We start from the raw sequence: 5,295 nt of genomic DNA, 5'->3' as shown, positions 1-5,295 counted from the left end.
TTACCCTACTGCCCACGTTCAACACATTCACAATGCAGATGGCGAAAGCCAAACAGAAACTAGAGTGGTGGTGCCATACCATCATTCAGCACACCGGGATGCACGGCATTGGAGCATTCGGGGTTCAGTATTCCTTGCTCAATTGACTACTTCCGCCTCTCGACATTGTGGGCACATGGCGGATCAAGCCTTCCGATGTAGCGGATGACTCCGCTCTGCCTCTGTGCCACAGCGCCCCCTAAAGTTGATTTACTCAGCCATTTGTTACCCTTCAGGGTGTGTAAAAACAGCAATTATTGAATTCTTTTTTAAAATGCAAATTATCGGTTCCTGATGGACATTTAATGGAATCAAACAATGACTGCCATTTTAAAAATGAAAGCCGATTGTACGTTTAAAATCTTTTCTGTACAAGAATTCCTGATAATAATGAGCAAAAGCACAACAATCTGCCTATGGGGAACTGATTTGGACTGACCTATAATGGAGGAAAAAGGCCTCCAACAATGCTGGAAAACCAAAAATAGTAATGACTATTAGAGTTCAAAACTTGAGTTGGGCACAGTTTTTATGCAAGTGGATGGTGATTTTAAATCATTATCAATACCTTGAATACCTTCAGGCAAAACATATCAAGGGAATGAATATGTTAATTTGTTAACATTTAATTATTATTGTTGTAGGCTGAAAGGGGCATTCTACAGAAAACTAACACTGGCTGTAGTAAGCTGATTTTTGTGAGTTTTTCGGCCTGTTATAGTTTACTGTTATGGTGTGTGGGTGGAGATATGGTCCCTATCGTCTCCAACCTCTGCAGTGGGACCTTTTTGGTTTTGTAACATCAGGGCTCTCATGATAATCACTGGAGTTTGTCTTCCCCAACCAGCAGGGCCTCTCTCTGACCTTTTTTGAGCCGTCAGGAAAGGGGAGGTTTGAGACGTTTGGCGCCTGGAAGTCTTTCTCTGAGGCTGCCCTGTGTTGTTCTCCCTTCTACGGTCACAGATTGGATCTTTAAGTGTCAATGCTAGCCGGCACATCCGTTCGTTCTTCTGTTCAATGACTCCTCCACAGAAAAACAAAGACACCACTCTTTGGCGATATTAAAGTGCTTTTGTTGAATTAGCGCAGCCACATAGACCGTGGATATGTGGGTCACAGTCTCTTTTTGATTCGCGCAGACCTCACCTCCGCAGAAAGCCTCCAAACGGAAGGCCCTCTGGATGACAGCACGTCGGTGCTGGCTTAACTCCCGCTGCCAGCGTCCGTCCATTGGTCTGATTACGCATGTTTTCTGAGGGTGAATCTTTCGTCTTCGTCTCTCAGTCAACGCTATTATATTGGGAATTGATTTAATAAAGTGTTAAAGGTAAAATTTCATCTGTCTCCAAGTAACAGATATTCACCCAGACAGGAGAGGATTTACAACAGTATGCTTGTTTGGTGTTTCTGGTGCCCCAAAATTGCTAAGTTCAGAACTCATGTATAAAAGTGCTCTGAAATATTTGATGGAGCCAACAGTTGGCCATCTTTTGGTAAGAATCTGGGGTTGTAGCTCAAGGTACTCTTTGCCACAAACGGAATGTGGTGGTTTAATCGTGTTATACACTTAACCTTTCTCACCGGGAGTGGATTTCGGTTAAGTTATGTTATCGTCAGAAACAATGTTATAAATCATGATGGATTTTGTTAAACGGTGATTAATATCTCAAAATTGAAGTTACGAATATCAAATCAAATGAGCTACTAGAGAAAGTGATGCGCGCGTCAAGACCGCCCCTCCCAGGATCCGGGCAGTATAAGATTCTCGGTCACTCCTCTTCGGCTCATTCACTTCACTTTAACTTCCTCACCTTCTTACTTCTTTTCTGCCTACTGCTGCTTTCGTGTATTTCACACTTAGCGCTTCATCCGCTAGTTTGTTTTTCGATCCTGATAAAACACCGGTTATACCTGTTTCGTACTTTTATTTTGAAAAGCTCCAGAACCGCGAGAATCAGAACATTATATCGAAACATAGTATATCGGCCAAGTACATCGGACCTATTTCACAGAACGTGAACTTAATTGCATTCTTGGATTTGAAGTGGACGACGGAGGATTCGCCAAGGCCAGCGTTTCGCTGTGCCCCGTCCGTATTATGACGGAGTAAGATTAAGTCGGCCATTGAGAGCTGGTTGCCACCACTCTTGAAGTTTGAGACTCGCCGTCAGACCCAGAAAAGCCGCCGCAGTTCACTGCTCAGGAAAACAAAACTGTTCAGCCGGCAACTTTATTCTCCAGCCATATTGCCACAAAGCGATCTACGTGCAATTGGCGCACAGGGCCCGCCCAGGAGAATTCCGGTTAACCGGTGGTGATACGTTTTGGACGCCTGGGATTCGAACCGCAGCCTTGCAGTTACAGCCGGGGGAAGGAGAAAAACCCCTGAAGTCTCCATATCTACGACAAGTAGGCTTTTAAACTGCGACACACTGCTGGGCGTTTCCACGACACAGGAAAAGAGTTGGCTGTCCGTCTATAAGCTCTGGTCAGCATCGTCGTAGCTTAGAGGTTTTTCCTTTTTATTAGGGTTGGTAAACTTTCTAATTACTTCCGTAATTATTTAAATTTGCCACCGATTACAAAATTCATCATCGCTTTCTGAATCATGCCACTATCAATAAATTTCAAATTTTTATTATTTGTTCCACATATTCTGTTGGTTTGTTGTTTGGTGTATACATATCACTCCATTCCATTATGCATTCATCTTACACTCATTATTTTTAGTCAAATAAACATAATATATTTAACCATATTGTCTGAGTCTTTGCAGTCGTTGATTTTGTGGCGGGCGAAATCGAGGGAATCGTGGGAAGATTCACCATTTGAACATGGGAGATTGAATATTTGAATATTGATATTAAATTGATTGATTAGGATCAGGTTAATTTCCTCCGGATTATTCCGCAACGTACATAACGGACGGTGGTGCCCATTTACGAGGTGTATTATTAATCTTCAGTGGTTTAATTATTATTAAGTGTATGTCCTACATGTGGTACTAATAAATACAGGCTAATTTTGCTAGCATTACTATAGTCATGTTACTGTTTACATCAAAATCCTGTTACTTCCAGCAATTCCAAATATTTTAGTTGGTACTTTCATCCACACCAGTAGATCACCATCACAAATATATGATAGCCCTCCTGCCTCAAACATGGCCCATCTATCATTTATAACCTGCGGCACTGAACCTTTCAGAGTGACAGAGTGGTAACATGGGATCGCAGTGAAAGCTCTATTTCCTTCTACACCTGGCTTTTTTTTTTTTTTTTGATAAATCTATAATTTTAGCAGACGTCTGTGTTATGTGCTACTCCAACATCCTGTCTGAAACAAAACATTACAGTATGTAGGGAAAAAGAAAAGGACCATGTGCCAGTGTTAATGTTTCTGAAAGGTTTAAAATCAAAGGGTTTAAAAGGTGCTTTGAGATTTGAATGTGAAATTAGGGAATTGATGTAATTGCCACAGTTATGTACATGTGTTCCGTGTAACAATTTCCTGACAGGTTAACCTCACTTTTATATTTGTTCGTTTTTTAATTCATGAAATTAACTCCAACAATAAAGATGTGCCCCTGAGTTTGTATTCCATATTATGTGTGATCACATTTCCTATTTATTTATTCAATCATCTATTGGTCCGTGAGGAAGACAATTACACATACACAGCAGCAGTTAGATTAAAAGAAAAACGGTCGGGCAATTAAAACAAAAGGCTGGCTCAAATCCCTGAGGTGTCTTCCATACATGCATGCAAACAGCTATAAATATGTATATAATACCTCCACACAATAAAATCTAATGCAATCCAACACAGTAGCAATAAATGCTGTACCTCCTTTGTGAAGCTCACAATGCAGCTGAGTAAGAATAAGAAATGTCTTGATACGACTTAACCTTTCAGAATTGGTGGGTGAATTGATAGCGAAAGTATCAATACTGCCATTTTCTGCATCTTCCTTCTTCTTATTCATTTAATCGCTTCAAACTGAGCCGAGATCAGCTTTGTGGTGCAAATGTAGACCTTCCCAGTCAGTTGGTTATAAAGTTCAGCTCCCCAACATTCAATATGAGGCTATGATTTATATGCTTGGGATCATCCTGTATTCCTCTCACTCACTTTATGTTTGTCTGTGTTAATATTTCATTTCTACATCAGGACTGCATCTCGTCTGTCTCACTGGCAAAGTGATAAATTGTACCTTTGTAACAGGTACAAAGAAAAGATTTTCTGCTCTGATGTTCTGTTTCTGTAAGATAAGGTGATGCAATTTGCTAAGACAGATCTAATTTTCTCTTATTTGTATAATGATCACACTTCAAAGAACAGAGTTTATCTTCGTCTGTAATATTTTTTTTTATTTGTTTGACCCCTGGCAAGTAAATCTCCCTGAAAAATGAAAGAGATATTTCTAATTGTCTTCTTGGTACAAAAACTAATGCACGGAGAAAAATGAAAGCAGCATTTGCTATGGAAGCTGTTGTTATATTCATGAGGGGATCATTGTTAACTGTGTGCTCAGCTTTGAAAACTGCATCGTGTGCAGAGGTGTGCTGGAAAGTTGCTTTTTTTCCTGTTTTGCCCTCTGTATAATTTTTAGTTGTTATTGACCCTGTGAAAGGCACTTTTACCATTGCACGACATGATGCATATTGTTATAGTGTGAAACCATGCAATTCTGTTATACTTTGTCCTCATCCAGCACTTTATATCTTTGTGTTAAGTCGATGGAAGGAAAGGAACAAGAAGAGGAAACAAGGGATAGTGGAAGAGAAAGTCAAATGTATTTCTCTCTCAGAAATAAAAGAGCCAAGATACCACAAATAAGTTTGTACACTTGGCTGAGTTGGAAAAGTTGCAGTAACAGATGTGATAAAAGGGCTAAGGAAACAAATTTACTTATGTTGCGATACTTGCTTCTTCTTTTTGATTGGGAAATTCATTCTTGACCTTTGGAAACAGTATGTGAAACAAAATAACCAAAAATTAAACTTTTTGGAGTATTCTAGTGTATCTTCTGTTTTTCTGCTGTTGAATGCTCTGAAAAGCAAAGAGAAGCTGTGAATGTGTGAGATGTGAGCGAACCTGAGCTTTTTTTTTACACTTGCTTCTGCTTCTCTGCTTTGAGCAAGGACTTTGTGTCATCTTTTGGTTACACTCTATACCACTACTGTATACTACTATACCAGAAATACCAAAAACTGAAGAACAAAAAGTGCAGAATTCATAGGGTTGTACTTAACC

The sequence above is a fragment of the Morone saxatilis genome, unplaced genomic scaffold (genome assembly GCF_004916995.1).
Source record: "Morone saxatilis isolate NCDOM2014 unplaced genomic scaffold, NCSU_SB_2.0 Contig22, whole genome shotgun sequence".
Classification (NCBI taxonomy): Eukaryota; Metazoa; Chordata; class Actinopteri; family Moronidae; genus Morone; species Morone saxatilis.
The sequence above is the reverse complement of the archived record's forward strand: the minus strand, read 5'-3'. Positions refer to the sequence as shown.